The 23600-nt window shown below is 40.3% G+C and overlaps 1 protein-coding gene across 1 annotated transcript in view; it reads left to right on the top strand.

Moving 5' to 3' along the window:
• Positions 1-6883: 6883 nt before the first annotated feature.
• The window catches only part of LOC121370719 (cytochrome P450 27C1-like), a 37735-nt gene continuing 21018 nt past the window's right edge, over positions 6884-23600 (top strand). Inside the window, exon 1 of the mRNA XM_041496136.1 lies at positions 6884-8243. The gene's annotated coding sequence lies outside the window, so the exon portion shown is untranslated. The remainder of the gene's footprint in view (positions 8244-23600) is intronic.

The raw sequence follows: 23600 nt of genomic DNA, 5'->3' as shown, positions 1-23600 counted from the left end.
GAATTGATGACAGGTGAAACAAACATTGACTGCCGGTGATGATATTAATCGGCAAAAATCGGCCGTCACGGTAGTATTTCGACCACTGGTACCGTTAGTTGTTAGTAAGAGAGTCGGTGTTGTGATCTTGCATCTGCCCGTTGAACCGTTACATCTCAAGTCGTGGGAACCAAAGTTTGTTTTCTTTAATGACACCACTAGAGCACATTGATTTATTAATCATCGGCTATGGGATGTCAAACATTTGGTTATTTTGACATATAGTTTTAGAGAGGAAACCCGCTACATTTTTTAATTAGTAGTAAGGGATATTTTATATGCACCATCATACAGACATTATTGCACATTCTACGGTATTTGATATACCAGTCGTGGTGCACTGGCTGGAACGCGAAATAGCCCAATGAGCCCACCGATGGGGATCGATCCCAAACCGACCGCGCATCAATCGAGCGTTTTACTACTGGGCTACGTCCCACCCGTGGTGAGAACAAGTACCGGGGTAAGAACCCATTACCTACCATCCATTAGTCTGATGACTTTACTACTGCGCGATCGAGGTCGATTAATATCGAGGTACTCCGTTTATGTTATTATGGTGACAAAGTTAAAGTTTATTTTGTTTAACATCACTCGAGCACATTAATTAATATATTATCGGCTATTGCATGTCAAACATTTGGTAATTCTGACTCGTTATCAGAGGAACCCCCCCCCCACCCCCCTCTCTCTCTGTGTATGTTTCTTTTTCTTTCCATCCATCCATCCATCCCTCTCTCTCTCCTTTCTCATTCACTTGACATCTATCCCTCCTCTTTCCTCCTCTCTCTCTCTCTCTCTCCTCTCTCTCTCTCTCTCTCTCTCTCTCTCTCTCTCTCTCTCTGCCTCTGTTGTCTCGGTCTGTCTGTCTTTTTGTGTGTGTGTGTGTGTGTGTGTGTGTGTGTGTGTCTCTCTCTCTCTCTCTCTCTCTCTCTCTCTCTCAGCACTCTCTCTCTCTCTCTCTCTCTCTCTCTCTCTCTCTCTCTCTCTCTCTCTCTCTTATTCCTTCTCATTCACTTGACATTGCTGTTTTCTCTGGATCAGAGTTTGCTCCCCGCCCCCTCTGAATCTCCTACCAGTGACGATCCTAGATCTTCTTTCCTACTTATGTATCAAGGGTCTCTCCCCATGTCGATCTGCCAACTATTAACAATGTGTCGCGTGCACTCATACTTGGAGAGCTCGTAACCTACATTTATACTTCAGATTAGAAAATCATCGACATAACACTGACCTCATTGTCTGGGTTGCTTATCGTTCTTTACCCTAACCCTAGTTCATATATACACCTGGAAATGAATTAAGCGCCACCCAATGTGTTAAAAAAAACAATTTTGCTTCGCAAATAATTATAACCATTTTGGGGATACAAAACACTTAAATTAATTACTTTTCTGTATATGTATATGTATATGTATATGTATATGTATACTGTTCTGTATATGCAGAAGATATCGAAATTTTGTTGTTGTTATTTGTTGTTTGCTTGGGTTGTTTCTTTGTTGTTTGGGTTTTTGGGGGGATGGTGGTTATTTGTTGTTGTTGTTTTTGTTTTTTTAAGGTGTATTGTTTTTGTTTGTTTTAAATGTATTTATTGTTGTTATTGTTGTTGTTGTTGTTTGTTGATGTTGTTGGTTTTTGGTGGGTTTTCTAAACCCACTAGCTAATTACAGAAAGCCGGATTGGTTACATGTTAATACTGGAAGTTAGGAACCCAGTGAAAAAAAATATATAGGTGATTCATTGTTAACCATTTTAATGCTTCACGTAATATATATGCTAAACTGTACACTGAATACTAAAGCAGTTCGGGTCAACGACCAAGGACATACTTGTTATTCTGGGTGGGTTAACCAAATCGCTCAGCAACATCGAGTCCGCTCCTATTGTATTTCACAACAGTTGTTATACTATTATGTGTTAACAGGGTCGGGGGGGGGGGGGGGGTCGGTCGGTATATATTCCCTATTGTGAGAACTTGAAGTTATGTTATGTACTCAACTATTTTAAGCATGTAGTGAACTATTTTATATATGCATTGAACTAGATAATTATGTACAGCCTTAAGTTGAATATGTAGAAAACTGTATTAAATATGTAATGTCAAGTAAGCACTGGATTATTTTAAATGTGTACTAAAATATTTAAAATATGTAACTTTAAACATTGATTAGAAAATATGTCATTATTTTCAATATGTTCTTGACTCTCTCTCTCTCTCTCTCTCTCTCTCTCTCTCTCTCTCTCTCTCTCTCTCTCATCCACTTGACATCTGTCCCTCCTCTCTCTCGTTCTGTCTTTTTGGATCTGTTTCCCCCCCCCCCCTCTCTCTCTGTCTCTCTCTATCTCTCATCCACTTGACATCTGTCCCTCCTCTCTCTCGTTCTGTCTTTTTGGATCTGTCCCCCCCCCCCCCCCCTCTGTCTCTGTCTCTCTCTCATCCACTTGACATCTATCCCTCCTCTCTATTTATGTTTTCTTTGCATCCGTTTTCCTCCCCCCCCCTCTCTCTCTCTCTCTCTCTCTCTCTCTCTCTCTCTCTCTCTCTCTCTCTCTCTCTCTCCATCCCCTACTCCGGCTGGATAGTCGAGATAACTGACGTATATGCTCAGAACAGTGTTAATGGACCTTAGGTGGGTAAAAGCACGATCACAACTATAAATAAATTATATCCAGTTTGAATACAGACCATACTGCTATTTCACCGTGATCCTCGTTAATAGATCTGACGTGAACCAATGCCATCCCGTGATCTTTCATCGCAGAAAATCATTCCGCTTGTTTTTGCTATACCGTTTTCCGACGAAATTTGAAATACTTCAGCCAAAGATCATTCAGTTCAAATGTATTGATCCGTATAATGATATATATTTAAAACATGTCATGGTAAGATAGAAGATGTGTTTTCAAAAACAGAATTAACCAGGATGTGTGTGTGTGTGTGTGTGTGTGTGTGTGTGTGTGTGTGTGTGTGTGTGTGTGTATTTTGTTGCGGGAGAACAAACGGAAATCTTGCTAGGACTGAAACCATAGAACATTCCTTTTCACTGTTGATAAAATATAATTTGATACCTGTCACGGGGATTCTATAATACCCGTAACTGAATAAAACACGATTATCAAAATATCTCTCCTAACTGTATATCTATTAGATCTCTCTGTAACAGGCTGTTAAACCCTAGTATGGCTCGTCTCTAGGTATGATCAGAGATACCATCTTATATAAAGTATATATATTTATAGCACGTTTAGCTCACTAGAAACACAACAAAACACAATACACTTTGGAATCTGTATTAACCTACGCTGACAAATGTACAGCCGTAGTAGTTAATTAATAACAGCAATAATAACAACCCAGGACTGATCACTTAATTAGTTGATCTCTAGGTGTCTAGTTACACAATATGCGAATCACTTCACCGTTACACCACACCCACACGTGTGATAATTGAGAAATGCTTCCAGGAGAAGTTAATTAATAAAGGAATTACAACACCATTCCTAACTGGTTAATTTTTAATTAACCCTTACTACTCGTTCAGTAACGTGTGATAATTTAGGAACGCTTCTTGGGGAACTTCATTAATAAAGGAATTACAGCTCTATTCCTAACGGGTTAATTTTTAATTAACCCTAACTACTCATTCAGTAACCTTGTGACACAGAATTAATATTTATCACAATAAAGACAATAACCTACAGTGTACCTAGGTCGTCTAGGATGACTGGCTAAGCTTTATATTACCAAATACTCGTATAATGTTAGAACAAAAAGTCTACGATTTACTTCGTCAGATGACCGAAGACACTGTCTAAAGAATATTGGTATAATACAGTATTAAACTATTTAAAGTCACATCAATCACATCAAGGTTATACACAGAGCAGAAAATATATAATTACCAAAGTCCCGTCTGAACTAATATATTTCGTTCAGTGGACGACGTCCGTGATCCCCTGGAGCCTTCCTAATTCGTTCTCCTCGATATCTCTAAAACACTAGCTATTTATTATAAATCAGGATTTTGCCTGGGGGTACAAGGCGGTACCTCACGTATCATCTCATATTCCAACTCTACTAGAGTCGTTATTATTTCTCTCTGATCGTCAGACTTACTGACGCCATCGTCGCCAAATCACGGTTGTAAAACCCGCACTCGCAGAGGTATTACGTAACTACTCGCCACATGGCCTCCACAGCTGGACTAAGTGCATATTGGAATGTCCGATCGCGCGAAGTATTACGTAACAAGTTGCCCATCTGGGCTTAAATGCAATTAAACTGCACACGGCCCTCTAACACAAGTAAAATCGCCACAGGCGAAAACAAATTAAGAGCATGTACCGTCACAATACCGTACATAATGGCATGTATCAGTGGTAATAGACTGGACTGGACTGGAAACTCTATTTACGTGCCCCTATCCACGAAGGTTCAGGCACGCCCACCACGGATTTAGCCTCTGACTTCGCCAGTGACTAACTCTGGAGCAGGAGGGGGGGGGGGGGGGTTAAGTTTGAGGTGGGCGGAATTTGGAAAAAAGCCATTTAGTAAGGTCAACGCAAGCGCGGACCAAATAGCAGACACTTCGCAAACTTGAAGTACACCGAGTGGGAGCCGTGCTCTGATTGGCTGAATTTCGATTCCTCGGTGAAGCCTGTATTTTACCTAAGTCTACAAAGAGTAACTGCATCCAAATACATGTCCGGACTCTAAAATTTAACCCAAAATAGTTAAGACTGCTCAGCCAAAAGGTTTTTAAGGTGATTTTGAGCAATTGAACGGGCGCCAAAGTAAAATGCGTTAGACTACTTATAAAAAAATAAACAAAAGAATTTTGAACTGCTTCCAAAATGTTTAAAGTCTAACTAGCCCAATAAAGGAGGTTGATACCTGTCCTAGCAAAGGTTGGCGTCTATGGAGATCCGATGTACCCGATGGTCTCAAGCTGCGGGAGGAACTGCCGGTAGTCGGAGTCTGCTAACGCCTCGGTGATGGAACGGTAGTGAGTCCCCGCGACGGTTTTCAGAACGCGATGTATTGTCGGGTTGTCCATCTCCGAGAGTAGTAGTCCTTGGCTGAAAATTCCGCTCCGGCAGATGGTGACGCAAACTGCGTTGTGTCCCTCCCGCATCTTGAGTCGATGTACAACGAACTCCCCTTCGTCTGGATTGGCTGGCAATGAATTGTACGCTAGGGCCTTGGGTCTGCTGATGAGTTGGCGTTCATCCTGGATGTTATTCTTCACCAGTTGTTGGTAACGCTGGGGGAGACGGCTGGCCTGCAGTGACCACTGCTCCACTGGTTGTTTGGGTGTCTCCGGCGGTTGAGAGGGGCGGCTCGGCTTGGCTGGTATGGCCCCCGGGGGAGCGGTCGCCCTCCTCTTGACAACGGCCATCTTCCGGGCCTGCGCCTCAACGGGTGTCGCCAGTATAATCGGCGACAAGTCCGGAAGCGCTTTCGAAGGAATAGGTGCAGGTGGCCGGTTGTACGGTGTGACGCAGATTTCCGTGTCAAACTCTGTCTCCGGCTCTTCCGTTTGCAGAGAAGCTTGAACATCCGGGGCCGGAACCTCTTCTGCTCTTGTCTTCTTGCTCGGGTGAGCGGTGTTCGGCGGTCTAACAGAAGGAGTCGCCGCCGGCGGTTTAGCCACCGGTTTTGACCCCCCCTGCGCCGCCGCTGGCACACGTCTCCTCTTCCTCCATCTTCCTTTCTTTTGAATACGGTCTCCGTACACCAAGGTCACGGTTGCCCGTGACCCGGTGTACGAGACCCGGTATTCTATCAGCATTCCATAAGTCTTCATAAGTCCCCCCAGGTGTGGGGGGGGGGGGGGGGGGGGGGGGGGCAGATCGAGAGAGCAAGGGCTAACGTCCGTCTTCATCGTTGAATAAACTGGAATGCAAGAATCGACTGTGGTAATAGACTGTCGATGGGTTGCTGTTCAGCATATTTAAACTTTAGAAATTTGTTAATCCCTTTAAGGGATGTAGCCTACATCACCAACACAGCTTTTGTGTTGATGATGTATTGAAACGCACCTGTCATTGCACGGTGAACAGCACCTCTCATAGTGTATACAGAAAATAAAAGCGATTATTCTCGTTGTATAATTATTATATATTAAACAGCACTCCTCGCAGTGTATGGGTCTGGATCTAACTCAGTTATTAGAAGGCTCGCCTGAAGTGCTTGCGTCGTAGGATCGAACCACCTCAATGGACTTATTCTGTGATTGTGTTTTTCCCTGTCTCAACTAGTGCACCACGACTGGTACATCAAAGGCCGTGGTATGTGCTGTGCTGTGTGGGGAAAATACATATAAAAGATCCCTTATTACTAATGAAAAAAATGGTTTCCTCTAAGACTACAAATCTCACTCATTTGGGAGCTCGCCTCATTTGCCTTTGATAATCTTTGCCCTTTTATAAAAAAAATATGTACACCCCCTTATAAAATTCTGGATCCGCCCATGTAACACAAATATATATATATCACTCCCAACACCGAGAAGCTGGGGGGAGGGGGTGGGGCGGGGTTATTTTGTTTTGTGTGTCTGACAGATATTAAAATGGTTCAATTTTTTTCAACTTAAAAGTAAAAACAAAATAATGTTTAGTTACAGTCTTACTTATAGTGACAGACCCTAGTTTTTAAACACTACGACGTATTTTTTAAATTATTTAAATTAGAATTACTTACATTTTATTATTTAGAATATTCATTTTCCTACACCTGCAGTGGTTCTGGTCATCCAGGTTTTTGCAATATCCCAAAATGAACTGTTTTCATAATTCTAAATACCCACGTTCGTCTGAGAAGTAATGGTTATCTAGACAAGCTCTAGTTATTTTTAGACGGTATTCAGTCGCGGATCCAGGATTTTTTTCATAGAGGGGACCCACATGTGGACGGGATAATGTGTATTCTGCAATATATATTGTTTTACCCAAAATAAGAGCCTGAATCCGCGCCTGGTATTTTCCCGTTTAAACATCACAGATTTTAGCTTGTTTTTCTGTTATAACCTTATCTACCCGTGTTGCAGGTTTGTAGATTAACCAAACTTAGTGTCCATTTTCTCTGACTGAAACTAGAGTCAGCGTCTTTAAGGTTTTAAACACATTTTTAAAATTCCTTCCTCAAAGTTTGAAAATGATTTTTAAAATGCAAACTCCCCTCCACCCCCACAAGTTTTTTTTTTTTTTTTTTTTATGATAGCTTTAGGTATTTTCATGGGATTTGATTTGATGGTGTGCGCCCCGAAATCTAATCTCGCAGAAGCGGAGGCATGGCTTGTAAGATGTAATTTCAGTCGCGATGTAATAATCCTTACCTGTATCTGACCCCAGATACGATGATTGTGTAAATGTAACTCAGCTTAGTTATGTCTTTACAAATTCTGCACATCACCGCCTCAGCTGGCAACATCTCTTCCCTAATGACTGGTTAGCAAGTCATTATCTGAAAACTCTGGCAGCCTCAAAAATGAGCAATTAATTAGTTTTTAAAAGAAGCGTTCGTACCATGCGTCTTTCATTAACGATTTGTGTGGGGAAAAGTCCACACAGATGATGCCCTGCCGTTAAAAGTACTGGTCCTAATTATTAGGCATTCATTTCATCTTATTTGCGTGCTTATATCCAATTAAGGTTCAAGCACGCTGTCCTGGGCATACGTATCAGCTATTTGTGCCGTCTGTCCAGGACAGTGGGTTTATTAGGCAGGGTGAACTATTCTGTTAATACGACTTTTTCACCAATGGAATTACCTAGTATTACCACTTTCTTTTCTTCTGGTGGTTTTTTTCTTTTCTTCTTTCTTCTGGCCAATTCAGTGGGTTTTAGGTCGTCATGGTGCTGGTACTCGATTACAATGCGTTTTAAGTAAAACAGAAAAAAAAAAGCATATAACTTGTGATCTAGGGTCGGTGATTTAAAATTTATGAGAATGTCCTGAGTTTCCTGTTTCCGTCAATTAACACTGAATCTCACTGTGCGAGAGATGTCAGTTTGTTTTGGGTTTCTTCTTTCAATCCAGCGAGTTGTTCCAGACATGGATGGCAGCAGATTAGATTTTACTTATCATTCTACCATCGTCTGAAAAAGATACTTAAAAAGATACATGTGTATTTTCATTTGACGTAACTCTTTGTTAGTGGAACTGTTTGTTTTTTTCAGATGACAGCGAGAAGCCGAAGGTACGTAATTTCACCTTCCTTTGTTACGTTCTGGGGTTTTTTTTAATTTGACCGTCTTGTCTTGTTAGTAGAAAATGGCAACATGTATCAGTAGCCGTGAACAAATTTCCATCCTTCAAAGGTGTGGTGGGGGTGGGGGGTGTTTATTTGGGGGGGGGGGTGTTTGTTTGGGGGGGGGTTTGTATTGTTCATGTCTGAAAGTAGGATTCTTGTGACATTGTTTATTAGTGATGGTGAAGATGACCCAAAACTGTTCATGGAACAACAACATTGTGTTTCTGACATATTCTACATATTCTACGTTTTCCCATTAGTAGCAAGGGATCTTTTATATGCACCATCCCATAAAGAAGATAGCACATGATACACCAGTCGTGATACATTGGCTGGAACAAGAAATAAATCCAACGGGCCTACCGAAGGGGATCGATCCTAGACCGACCGCGCAACAAGCGAGCGCTTTAACACTGGGCTACGCCCCGCCCATCCCATCATCGATGGGGTGGGCGAGACGTAGAAGATGAAGTAATCATCGGCTATTGCACACCAGTCATTTCGTAATTTCGACTTGTAGTCTTCGTATGAAATTTACCGGCCTCGGTGGCGTCGTGGTTAGGCCATCGGTCTACAGGCTGGTAGGTACTGGGTTCGGATCCCAGTCGAGGCATGGAAGTTTTAATCCAGATACCAACTCCAAACCCTGAGTGAGTGCTCCGCAAGGCTCAATGGGTAGGTGTAAACCACTTGCACCGGCCAGTGATCCATAACTGGTTCAACAAAGACCATGGTTTGTGCTATCCTGCCTGTGGGAAGCGCAAATAAAAGATCCCTTGCTGCTAATCGGAAAGAGTAGCCCATGTAGTGGCGACAGCGGGTTTCCTCTCAAAATCTGTGTGGTCCTTAACCATGTCTGACGACATATCCGTAAATAAAATGTGTTGAGTGCGTCGTTAAATAAAACGTTTCTTTCTCTTTTCTTTCGTATGAAATCCTCGACAGTTTTGCATTAGCAACAAGGGATCCTTCATTATGTGTTATTTACCATCCACAGGACAGAACATACCAAGGTATTTGATCATTTAGAAGGGAAGGAAAGGAATATAAATTCCGTTTAATGACACAGCACATTTTAAACTACGGCTAAGGAGATAGAAACGAAACCCGCTGCATGGGCTACTCCTATCAACAAAGCAACAAAGGGATATTTTATATGAACCTTCCCATATTCAAAAGCAAGATTGAATTTAATCCCTCATAAACACTGAACATTTCTTAATACATTTTTCTCTATGATTTTCAAAGACTTCATTTAAAATTAAAAAATGTTTGTCTGTTTTCAGCTAATTATATGTTTTAACATAAATATCTTTCTGGATGTCTGTTTACATTTTTTTTTTTTTATTAAAACTCGGAATGCAACATGTATTTTTTAACAGAACAGTTTTACCATTATAATCAGTCATTTGCTCAACTTATAACACGACTGCAAGACATCAGAATTGTTTATTAGTCGTTTTCCAAAAATGGTGTCCGTTAGCATTGGTTCTCGAATATTTAAAATCATTTTTATAAATTATTACAAGTACAAGTTTTGTTGAACAACATACATTTTTTTTATAAAACACTGAGAAGTTTTGTGTTGGAAACTCTTGGCTGTAAGCTATACCACTAAACGTTTCACTCAACGAAACAGATAACATCTATCTCTTTATAAATATTGATATGCTTTAGAGTTAGTTAGTTATAATATTTTAACATGCTCCCATACCACTAAGGTTTCGAGCATGGCCACCCCGGGCTCGATCTCTGGAAGCCAGTGGTCCATTCCGGGGTAGAATTACTTGGGACAATTTTGATTTTTAATGTAAATTGGAAAATGGGGTTTTATAATTTAATTTTTTATTGCGTCATTTCTAAAAAGTAAAATTCATAAATAAAATTTATTAATTTTGACGCCCTTTTAGAACGGGTATTCTAATATTAAATACTTATACGAGAACTCATTATTTAACCCTTTTCCCTCAGCTGAGGTAGTATCTGGGAGGTTGGGCCTAGGCCACAGGAAGTTTGCTTAAATTTTCTATTAATTATATTAGTTATATATCAAAGGGAAAGATTATTATTTTCTTTTTAAAGAGAAAGTGTGGGAGTACATCCGTCCTATTGGGAACTTCAGTGTGGCCATAACCAAGGGAGGGGTTGGGGGGGGGGGGGTCGGAGGGGGGACCGTCCCCCGGACAACCCTAACTCACCCTACGGCCTAAACCGCTTACGCCCTATGGCCTACCTATTTCCGGTGGATTGCCTCCCCCATCCCAACCCCCCTTCCCCATCCCAACAGGCACAGCCCAACCGTTGTGCCCTTATGCTTTAGAGCCGAATGCTTATGCTCACCGAAACTGGTCTCCTATGATAAATGTATACATTTTTCTTGCAGTAGTTTGCCAGTCACTTCATTTCAACTTATTTTCGTACTTATATCCAATTATTTACCATGGTAGTTTGACACCCAATAGCCGATGTACTTTTCGTGGTGGGGTGTCGTTAAACATTTACTATATTCTCTATCCAGTTAAGATTCAAGCACGCTGTCCTGGGTACACACACCTCAGCTATCTGGGCTGTCTTTCCTAGACAGTAGGTTAGTTATTAGTGGTTAGTGACCGAGAAGAGGGTGTAGTGGTCTTACACCTACCCATGGAGTCGTTAAAACTCGCTCTAGGTGGTTGGAGGTACCGGGCTGCTAACCCTGTACCTACCAGCCTTATGTCCGATGACTTAACCACGACACCACCGTGGCCGGTGTTTGTGAGACAACTCTCGTGTGACCCATGTCTTTAAACTGGGGTACTAGTGTCCAAATGACACATTGACTGGCTCATTTATCCCGCGGCCTGGTTTTCCCTGTTATTGATAAGCCTCTTTTATTTGCCTCCATCTCTGATACAATTACAAAATAAACATGATCAATGTTTGAAGATGAAGTAATGCTTTCAAACTTATTTCATTGACATGCATGGCGAATAGTGACATACATTTTCATTATTCGCTGGCAAGAAAAAAAAAAAACACGGTGGGATGACCTGTTTTGTGCAATTCAGCACAAACCGTACGTGGGTAGATGGCCGCCTGACAGTTGACACACATTTGATAAATAGACTAATTATACGTTTTCGTTACGCTTTATGACTTAAAGGTACTTGCCCTCTGTCCCCCCCCCCCCCCCGTCTCTCTCCCTTCCTTCTCTTTCCCTACCCCCCCCCCCCCCCCTCTCGATCTCTCGAAGTTTATTCGGGAGTAGTCATGCTCCTCCCAAAAATATATTGAAATAACAAGAACAAAGTGCACGCGCGCCTGCTCTCTCTCTCTCTCTCTCTCTCTCTCTCTCTCTCTCTCTCTCTCTCTCTCAAGGTGGCTTAAGATAATATATTTTAAATACACACACACACACACGCATACATACATACATACATGCATGCATACATACATACATACATGCTTGCATGCATACATACTGAGATACCACACACACAGACAACACACACACACCACACACACACCACACACACACACACCACACACACACACACACATACATACATGCATACATACATACACACATACATACATACATGCATGCATACATACATACATACATGCTTGCATGCATACAGATACCACACACACATACAACACACACACACACACACACCACACACACCACACACATACACACGCATCTCATCTCATCTTTCCTCATGATGCAAATGCAAAAACAAAACATGTGATATCAATTAATCCATCAATTCATGTATGATTGAATTGTTGTCGGCAACTCGTGCTTGAAATAATAACCCATTATATGTCCATGCACGGGAATTAATTTCCAATGTTGCCATGCACTCATTAAGCTAAATGCCGCTGTACTTGGAAACAAAATCAATAGACTTGTTGTACTTCAGAATCGGGGTCTTCAAGGCCGTTTAATGAATGTTTTATTGTTATATAGACAGCCCCATCAATTATAGGTCTAACGAAAAAAAACAACATTCTGCACAAATGATCCTTAAGTTGACCCTTGAGACACAAACAGCCCGGGGGTGCGAGACGTAGCCCAGTGGTAAAGCACTCGCCTCATGTGATGTCCGTCTCCGATCGATTCTCCGTTGGTGGGCACATTGGGCTATTTATTTCTCGTTTCAGCCAGTGCTCCACGACTGGACTAATATATATATTTTTAAAAAACGTGGTATGTGCTATGCTGTCCAGTGGCGGATCTAGCAATTTATTAATATTGTTATAACTGGCAGGGTCGGATGTAGGATTGTTCAAGGTAGTGGGCGCAACGCTTAAAAAAGGCATCTATAATATTCAAAAGTAAACTACTGTCAAATACTTTATTTTTGAGGGGGTGCAATTTTCGCTCTAAAGAAAAATCGCTGTTTTCGCGGAATTAATATTTTGTAATAAATTTAAATATTTAAAGTGATTTTTATTATTATTATTATTTCAGCCGTGTTAATTTGCATGTTGCCGAATACTAATAGTTGCAAGTTGTCATTATCGGGTCATCTACAGCAATTAACTGGTCACCATCTGTTAGGTTTCATTTTTCATAGGATCCTAAAATTCGCGCTAAATGTCATTGCGCGAATAGCGCAAAAATTAATTTCCCAATAAAATAAAAGTATTGTACAGTTACATGTATTATCTGTATAGTAATTATTCACAGAATCTCGTTCCAACCAGTGCGCCACAACTGGACAAAGGTCATGGTATATGCTTTCCTGTCTGTGGGAAAGTGCATATAAAAGAGATTTCTTGCTGCATTTAGGAAAAATGTAGCGGGTTTTCTCTGATGACTACGAGTCATAATTAGCAAATGTTTGACATCCAGTAGCCGATGATTAATTAATCAATGTGCTCTAGTGGTGTTGTTAAAGAAAACAAACTTCTTCATTCACAAAAATATTAAGCTGAACATTGTAAACATGTTCTCAGCTAAAAACCAATAAATGCATTATTTTCATTCGCTAAACACTAGATTTTTCGGAACACTTCGAATTTTGGAAGGCTGGTAGGTACAGGGTTCGCATCCCGGTACCGTCTCACACCCAGAGCGAGGTTTAACGACTCAGTGAGTAGGTGTAAGACCGTTACACGCTCTTCTCCGTCACTAACCACTAACAACTAACCCACTGTTCTGGACAGACAGCCCAGATAGCTGAGGTGTGTGTATAAAGAAACAATTAAATAAACAATCAATCAATCAATCAATCACTTACCTCTATTGATATACAATCCACTCGACACTTGCAGGCAGTATTGGAACAGCACATTAATTAGATGTCATCATTAGGTAGTGTTAGATCCATGCACAGATATTTTATATTTATACACATTTAAAATAAATATGATTATAAATGTGAAACAGCGATCTGTTCGCACATTTCTGAAGTTGAACTAAATTCAGACGAATGTGCGTAGTATTGCTTTGACATCAATACGCATATTGAAAGGTCGAACGATTGTTGACGTCACGTCAAAGGAATGTTAACGTTTTTTATGGTAACGTCTTCGGTAATTTTCGTAACGTAACGGAAAATGTCGAACTACCATTAAAATGTGCACCTCCAGCACCCTCCCACTGAATCCGCGCCTTACAGGGAATAAAAGTAGCGCAGAACTATGTACAATAACAATCCAATGTCCGTCACCGGCAGGACTGATGATGCAAAAATTTATTAAGTACATAAAAAAAATATTCGTTCACTAAAATTGCAGTCAGTTCTTTCTTAAATTCAAAATGTAATATCACGTCTTAACCTGTCGGTCATCCTTATTGTATGTTACAATAAATAGATAATAATACGTGATTGGCCACTAGATACCATTTATCTTACAACGAGTTGTTTTTAAAAGGTATCTAACGAGCAAACGCGACTTGGATACGTCTTTAAACAACGAGTTGTAAGATAAACGGACGTCATGTATTATCCTATTTGTTACATATCTTTAACAATCAGGTTTGAAGCAAATTATAACATCTTGTTTGACTATAAATTATTTACAGCCGTTGCGCTTGTAGCTGATTTATGCGTCACAGACAAATGATTGCGAGGTTAACTATACGTCATAGTGTAATCGATTTCGATCGTGCTGGAGTTTTTTCATTGCATGTATGGCATTGGTGACCTGGTCATCACCTAGGAGCAGCCAGTCGTATGTTAAATGTCGTTAACATACGTACATGTGTTAACAAGTATATGCTATCAAAAATAACGAATGATGTTCTCACCAACGGGTGTGTAAGAATATAAATTTAAAAAAAATAGTAGTAAATAACATTATTGGGATGTATTTTTATTTTTTATGGGATGGGGTATTTACTTCAAGGTAAAGTCGTTACATCCAGTGGGGTAGGAAGGTGCCAAAAAGTGGGGGAGGGTAGCACACGTACACACACACACACATATAGATATAACTGGGGGTCAAGCTGCACATTTCAGAGATAACTGGTAGCGCCTATGACTACCCTGTTAACTTCTCTATCAAAACGGTGCACTTCGAACTTTGACCCAGCCGGAAGTTATTTGGTTTAGTACTACCGTACGCAAAACGTTTACCAAATCATGCAACACTTGCACTCAGCTGAAAACATTGGTTATTATGATTTATCTCAATTAAATTCGAAATATCAATCATTACTAACAACATAAAAAGTCACAGTATGTCAGTGGTACAGTTAATAAAGGTAAGCATATCTATTTTTTAATAGAGGATTCAAAATCCGTAACATTTCAACTAAAGTTTGCTAAACCTTTTTAATTGAGTATATTTAACATCACCAGCTTAACAGCCAAACGAGAATTTAGGATTGGGGTTGGGGAGGCTTGAGTTCGCATGACCCTCCCCTGGGGGTTTTTCTGGGGTTGTTGTTTTTTTGTTGTTTTTTTTTTGGGGGGGGGGGTAATCTTAAAGTGACGGACCCTAGTTTTTAAACACTAAAGGATATGTTTCGTTTTTGTTAACTGAAATCATACTTTACTTAGATTTTATTGTTTAGATTATCCATTTCCGTACATCCGAAGTGTTTCTAGCCATCCTGGTGTTTTTAATATCACAAAAAACAAACATTTTTCATATTTTAAAAAACGCACGTGCGTCTGAGAAGTGACGGTTATGGAGTCTACTTTTAGTCTATTTTTAAAGGTACTAGTATTTCACCGTTTCAAAGTCACAAACTCTTATTTCACTCTGTTGTAACGTTATCGAAATGTGTTACAGGTTTGTAGATTAACTAAAGTGTCAATTTTTACGGGTTGAAACTAGGGTCTGCTACTTTAAGAGATCAAGCTCCCAAACCTTTAACCCCTCTTTGGTCAAGTCCCTGGTGTCATCCATCGTCGGGCAAATCCGTAATGTCAGTTAATTTTGCGAGGCTTCTCTTTATAATGTGATAATAGTATGTAGCAGAGAGATGCTAATTTCCTTTGTTGTAGATAACAATCAATAGAGTTGTGTTATAAAACTCGATAATACGCGTGACAATGTTCCACTTCACTCATGCACTGAACACAGCAGTGCACAGGTTTGATTTTCTACGATAACGAAACACTGAATCAATCAATGAACCGGTGGAACGAATGTGACATTAAAGTCAGTTATTTACAACATTGGAGGAGGACCCATGGAATGTCCACAGCGGTCCCAAGACACCACCACCCCACCCCTCCCTCTCGTTTGAAATACCCTCTCCACAATATGCAAGACTGAATTGCCCTGGAAATAAAATGTGTCTCTGAGCATCTTTATTTATACATTCTCGTTCCAACCAGTGGACCACAACTGGTCAAATGCTGTGGTATGTGCTATCCTGTCTGTGGGGAAAGTGCATATAAAAGATCCCTTGCTGCATTAGGAACAAATATAGCGGGTTTCCTCTGATGACTACGAGTCAGAATTACCAACTGTCTGACATCCAATAGCCGATGATTAATTAATCAATGTGCTCTAGTGGCGTCATTAAACAAAACAAACTTCATTATTTATACAAATATCCGGGGATCATGCTCCCGGCCACCCCTTCCCACTTACCGATCTCGGTCCCCTTCGAAACTGTCTTCAACTGACTCAAATTCATTTTTTTCAGAATTTAGTGGACCCCCCCCCCCCCCCTTACAAAACCCTGGATCCGCCCCTGTGTAACAATTCACCCATTGGACTGAGTTAGTTTAGAATGCGATTGTTAATGAAGGAAAGAACGACAGACTGGTGCGGATGCCCGATTTTCCGGGGAATTGATATAAAAGAGAAGGTCACCTGTAGACAGCGTGGACAAGTACACGAACATGCATTATGATGTACTTGTAGGCATCGTGCACCAGAAACACAGTGACCTAGCCAACCAACATATTACATTTCACAGAGCACTGAATAGAAACAAATCCATTATAGTCATCTGTTACACTGCATTTTCGGCAAATTTCCAAGTTAGGGAACAGGTGCGCAACCCCCAGCATCCCATGTGGATTCGTTCCTGAAAAACAACAAAAACACAATAAACGCATAATGAATAATGAATAATATCAAACAAAACATTTTAAAAAGTCATTGTTGAGCGCACATAGTAATACTCTACTGATGTTGAAAAATGAAAATTATACACGGAAATATAATACTGATAGACGTGTGTTTGTGTGTATGTGTATGTATGTGTATGTGCGTGTTGTGTGCGTGTTGTGTGCGTATGTGTGTGCGTGTATGTGTGTTGTTGTGTGTGTTGTTTTTGTGTGTGTGTGATGTGTGCCTGTGTGTGTGCCTGTGTGTGTGTGTGTCCGTCTGTCTGTGTGTGTGTGTGTGTGTGCGTGTTTGTGTGTGTGTGTATGTATGTGGTATGTATGTGTGATGTGTGCCTGTGTGTATGTGTGTGTGTGTGTGGTATGTATGTGATGTGTGCATGTGTGTGTGTGTGTGTGTGTGTGTGTGTGTGTGTGTACTGAACAAAAAGAAACGCGAATACAGTTTTTTGTGATGAAATTATTAATTCGGTAAATAGACTCAAATGGGCCTAAAATTGTGCACAAGACATTGCTAATTTTAATAGCTACAAAATCTAATGAAATTCAAACTGAAAGGTTAAATAAATTAAAGAAAAGTAATTAGGCCCGGGTTTTTTCTACTCTTTATAAAATAAATATAAAAAGGTGGCTTGTGCCCCCACCCCCTTCCGAAACACACACAATAGAGACCTCGACATACTTACACTATATAGATATTCATACATCAATATATACTAGCCAGTGCCAGGTCTGCCGACTGTTTCACGCACATACGTGGGGGATCGACCGTGTAGCTTGTAGGCCCCATGCATGTGTTTGAGTTAAAGTGCATTCTTTTTAAGTCTGCAAGTTGCAGGCGATTCGGTGCCATAGGTTCGAGTCCCAGCAACGGAATGGGACAATTTGTGAGGCCAGAAACGATTTAATTATCCCCTGCGCCAGTGCGTTAATATCTATGTATGTAACAGTCAACCTCGACATGCATACAATATATAGATATTCATACATCAATACATACTAGCCAGTGCCAGGTCTGCCCACTGTTTCATGCACGTTAGCGGGATCGACCGCGTAGCTTGTGGGCCCCATGTATATAGTTGAGTTAAAGAGCATCCTTTTTATGGATGCCTCGATAGTTCAAAAGGTATTGTGGCAAGTCTGTAAGTTGCGGGCGATTCGGTGCCATAGGTTCGAGTCCCAGCAAAGGCATGGGACAATTTGTGAAGCCAGAAAGGATTTAATTATCCCCTGCGCCAGTGTGTTAATATCTATGTATGTAACAGTCTCGACATACATACAATATATAGATATTCATACATGAATACGTACATACATACACACATGCACATACGTACGCCCATACGTACGCAAATACGTACGCACATACATACATACATACATACATACATACATATGTTATGTTAATTTCTTTGCTAATACTTTAGTGTATAACATTTGTTTGTATTTATATGAATTTTTGCTTCTTTGTTGTTTTTTGTTTTGTTTTTGTTTCTTCTTCTTCTTCTTCTTCTTCTTCTTCTCCGCACCCCGTCTTCACTTTGACTCTAATCAGTAAAAATGTCGTAAGAAAAGTAACCAAAACTATGTACAAAAAAATCGTTCTAAGTCCACTCCCGCAGTAACCGAGTAACCACACACTTTCAAACCGTGTAATAATAATTGATCTGGTGTATTACTTTTATCTAATACATTAATAAACACTGTATGTGTCGGTAATGAAAAATTAACTCACAATCAGTCGATTTTTACTAAAAATAAATACAAAATCTTCTACCTACGTCAATGCGGTTGGTCTAATGCGCGGACTAGACGTTCTCTTTGATGCAGACTTTTAGTACATGTTAGCCAATTTCAATAATTAAAGAGAAAAATTATCAGCGCATCAAATGCAGTGTATCGCTACCTTTACGCGTGAATTAAAAGAGTTTCAAGGAATTCCCTAGTATTTTCAAACACATCGATCCAATATTCTGGAATGATGGTAATATTTGTTTTTTTGTTTAACGACACCACTAGAACACATTGATTAATTAATCATCGGCTATTGGATGTCAAACATTTGGTAATTCTGACACGTAGTCATCAGAGAAAACCTGCTACAGTTTGTCCTAATACAGCAAGGGATCTTTTGTATGAATTTTCCCACAGACAGAAAAGCACATACCACGGCCTTTGACCAGTTATGGTGCACTGGTTGGAACGAGAAAAATATTCAGTCGAATGGATCCGCCTAGGTAGTTCGATCCTCAGACTAGCAACTGGACAGTCGTAGAAGTCGTGACAGCAGAAAGTTTGCCAACTTTGTCATGGCAGTTGGTAGTCTGATCCTAGCATTAAAGCGGCGAACTACGTCAATATTCAGCAGAAATATACGCTGATGTAAATCTTTTTTCCCCGCCTATTGAAGGGCTTGAAACCAGATGTAAAGACGTTATCTTTAGATTTTAGGACCGTAGTAGTCTAAAAAATATCGAAGGCGGGTGGAGGGGAGGGGGTGGGAGGGAGTATATTTAAAAATCATCAAGGGAATAATAAGGTAGTATCCAACTAGACAGAAAGGGAGGGGGCGGGAGGGGGGAGTATTCCACCCTACACCCAACACATTTATATCCCACTCCTGACACCAGAAATAATGCGACGGCTCATTTATAAACCAAACGTGTTGTTGTACAGCCCTTCTCCAACATATAACATACTCGGTATGGGGTACCTGAGTTGATAGCTGTGGTGCTAGTGTTTCTACTAGAACAGGTACCTTGGTTTGCGAAGTTGCAGACGTGTTCGCATCGTCTGCTTTTTTTCTCTCTCTTTTTCTCACCGAATGATTTGTAAGCCGCGGCAGACACCGGGCTGACAGCCAATGATCCACTTCACACGCTGTTAAAGCATGCATGTAAGTTAGTGACATAGTCATTAGTCTATCTCTGCATGTCGCATCTTGCGAGGAACTGCTGTCAATGCGATACTGCGTCAGCTATATGAGGTGCGTACAATATCTAATTACAATGTGATTGGCGTGAACCCTGCTGGCATTATTAGTAGTAGAATGACGCACGGTCTCTCATTTCTCTCTTGCCGTCTCGCGAAATAGATCACGTTGCTAAGTACGGGCGATGACGTCATTGGGTTTGCTACATGAAGAAGTAAGTCTTGCTGCCGACAAAAAAATTTTTATATATATGATTTATAACATACCTGTCCTGTACAAGGGCGTCGTCAGGGGGGTTCAGGGGGTTCGTACGACACACACACACACACACTTTTTTTTTGTTTTTAGCCAACATGATTTTTTAAAACTAAAAATGGCAAAAATCGAAAAATATTTTTGCTTATATCCCATATATCTTTAAATTGCCTTCCAAAATACACTAGAATGCAGCATTTGGCTGTTAGAAATCCGGGGAGGGGGGGGGGGGGGGGGGGCATGCCCCATACCCACCCCAATCCTCAATTAGTTTCGAACCCCTCCCGAAAAGCTGGAAACGCCCCTGTTGTACCATTCCCAAACCATATGTCTCTCCACGATTAATTAAGAAGTAGATGATGATGATGATGATGATGATGATGAATAGCCCAAACATGTTCTTGTACAGCCCACGCTAATTAAAATGTAAAGCAAAGTTATTTAATTCATAAATTTGTTTAGTGCTGATATGCTTTGATTTAACTTTTGAAATTGAATTTTTATTCTGATTTATTCGAAAATTTACCTTTGTTTGACACCCATTCGTATTGGATGTGGTTAAACATTCATTCATTCATTCATTCATTCATTCATTGATCCATTCGTTCATTCAATGCTGATGAGTCATTGTATTAACCCTCAATGCTCCAAGACAATGCCAAAGGCCGTTGCATGTGTTATTAATTTTGTGGATAACTGCACTGAAAGAATAGTTGCTGCTAATTAAAATGTGGCCTCTGTATGCATGTTCAAATACATTTACGCGCAAATTAGATAAATAGAGTGCATCTGAAATGTCCCCAAAAGACAAGTGGTTGCACTAAAAAGAATACTTGCTATTAATCAAAAATCATTAACGAATGAATACATAGCATCTCTCTGCATACAAAAGGTGGCCTCTGTGTGCAGGTTGCAATACATTTACGTCCTAGTTAAATAAATATAGGGTATCTGCAATCACCTCAGTAAACAAGTGGTCGTTATAGAAAGTATTTTTTTGTAGCAGGTATGACTGTATGTGCGTTTCCAAAACATAGCGTGTAAATATTGTTTTCTGTCTTGTAGTACAACCGTGTGAGCTGCAACCTTCAATGCGTTTAGGCTATGACAATGATCAATCTAATTAAAATTAGCTCCACTATTACATGTAATAGTGGAGCTAATTTTAATTAGATTGGACAATGATGCAACATCTGGATTATTTTTTTTAATTATTATTATTGTTTGGTAAGGGACCGTTTAACAATTACGTGACGCTCTTGGGGGAGGGGTATCATAGGATACGTTACAAAACGTTGTTACAGAGGGAGCGGTTATCGGTCAAGAGTTACGTAACGTTTTCAGAGGTGGATCTAGAGGGGTGGGGAAGGGACCCGGCTCCTCATCAAAATTTTGCGATAGTTATAATTTTATTATATATTCATTTTCTTTTCTTTTTTACGATCCCCCTCCAAACCTCCTCCAAAGTTCCCTTGGAATTCCGCCTCATGTCATTCCCTCACCCCCCAAATGGAGTTTCTGGATCCGCCACTGCTTTCAAAACAAGTACAAAGTAAAGCGCAGCCAGTTGTTGCTATTTTTGTTCCTTAAACATTATTTTCTGTCTAGTATTTATTAATTGCCAAGCATAAATATAAATAGAAAATTAATTTACTTTTGTATATTACGTCGTAATGATAGGGGAAAGCTGGGGTGGGTGGGGTGGGGTACGGAGAGCGAGAATTGAAGAGGGTTACGTAAGTTTACAGTGTTCTTAGCCTTATAAACCTTTACATGGGGAAATGGGTATAAAAATGTCAAATATTTCGTTACGTAATTATTGTTGAATGACCCTCAACTGTCCCGCCCCACTCCAGAAAGAAAGAAATGTTTTATTTAAAGATGCACTCAACACATTTTATTTACGGTTAGTTGGCGTCAGGCATATGGTTAAGGACCATACAGATATTAAAAGAGGAAATCCGCTGTCGCCACTTCATGGGCTACTCTTTTTGATTAGCAGCAAGGGATTTTTTATATGCACCATCCCACAGACAGGCTAGTACATACTACGGCCTTTGATATACCAGTCGTGGTGCACTGGCGGGAACGAGAAATAGCGCAATGGGGCCACTGACGGGGATCGATCTCACACCGACCGCGCATCGAGCGAGAGCTGTACCGTTGTGCTACGTCCCGCCCCTGCCCAACTTCAGATACAATACGATTAATGATTTTTGTCATGTATCAGATTCCATTAAAAGAGGTTAAAACAATATTTATTCAAAGGTCATCGCATGATGCAATTTGGCGACCATTTGGCGGACAGTAGTTGTCAAACGTCAGTTACCGTCGACCGAGGTAACTTGAACTCTAACGAACATAACGTTTTGTTACTGTATGTACGTCACATGACTGAATAAGCACATAAAGAGCACTATGCTTATCAATCACATTTTTATACAAGACCCCGTGTATGTAATTCAGCTGTCCAAGGGAGGATCAACGAATTATTTCAGGAAGGGGTCCTAGAACAAAAGGTCACATAAAGGGGGAACGCCAATGAAGGTTTGGCATTTGTGAAATGAAAATTATTAACCAATTGTTAAAAAGAAAAGCAATGAGCCACTTAAATAGTTTTAGGGGTGGCAGGTACCCCCACCCAACCACCCCTTGGATTCGTTCCTGCTGTCTATAAAGGACCCCTGAGATATGTTTCCGCAAACAATTGCTTACCTTTTATTATCGGTATAAAGGAAGGCAGGAATCTTGAAGTACTTGACATACTTTTTCATTTATCCTTGCTGCTAATGGAAAAATAATCATATTAATGTGCGCGCGTGTGTATGTATGCAGATAATTATCGTATTTAACACGATTTAAATATTTATAAAGCATTATAGTATTATACGGATAAATACATTCAGGATTCTTGTCGGGATTTCTTTTCACCGAGTTATTTAAAAATTTGGTTCGGTATTTGGAATAAAATGAAATGTTACATATGAAAGTTGAGCTATGGTATATAAAACATTAGAGTTGGAGGGTGGGGGGGGGGGGGGGGGGGGGGGGGTGGCACAATCTGTAGTGGAGGGACACAGTCTAGTTGGTGGGGGGGGGGAGCAAAAGCCATATTTTAAACCGGGTTTATAAAAGTGGGGCTACAGTCGCCCAGGACAGGCGTGCGCTACAACAGCTTGTTCTGAATGTGCACGTTAAACACTCTGACCTGACCTGACCTGACCTGACATCCTCCCCGTTCCGACCTGAGAATGGTCAGAAATGTAATTGTATTGTATATACAGCTATTTATATTCGAAGCAAGATTATTTAGCCTAAGAAACATGTACGTTTTATTTATAACAGATTAGACTAGCCGACAGCTTGATAATATGGCTCAAGAGGGTTTGTTATACGCAAGCATAAGGTACTTCTTTTGAATGTTGGAAGGAAACATATTAGATAATGCTTCGGACGACGGACAATCAACAAATGTAAACAGGCCAAGCCTGAATTTAAGCCGAAAAAAATTAAAATGGTGAATGAAAAAGAAGAAATAAGGCCTAATAAATAAATAAATAAATAAATAAATAAATTTGTAAAACTTCGTAA

This window comes from Gigantopelta aegis, chromosome 4 (assembly GCF_016097555.1).
Source record: "Gigantopelta aegis isolate Gae_Host chromosome 4, Gae_host_genome, whole genome shotgun sequence".
NCBI classification, from domain to species: Eukaryota; Metazoa; Mollusca; class Gastropoda; order Neomphalida; family Peltospiridae; genus Gigantopelta; species Gigantopelta aegis.
The sequence above is the reverse complement of the archived record's forward strand: the minus strand, read 5'-3'. Positions and strand labels throughout refer to the sequence as shown.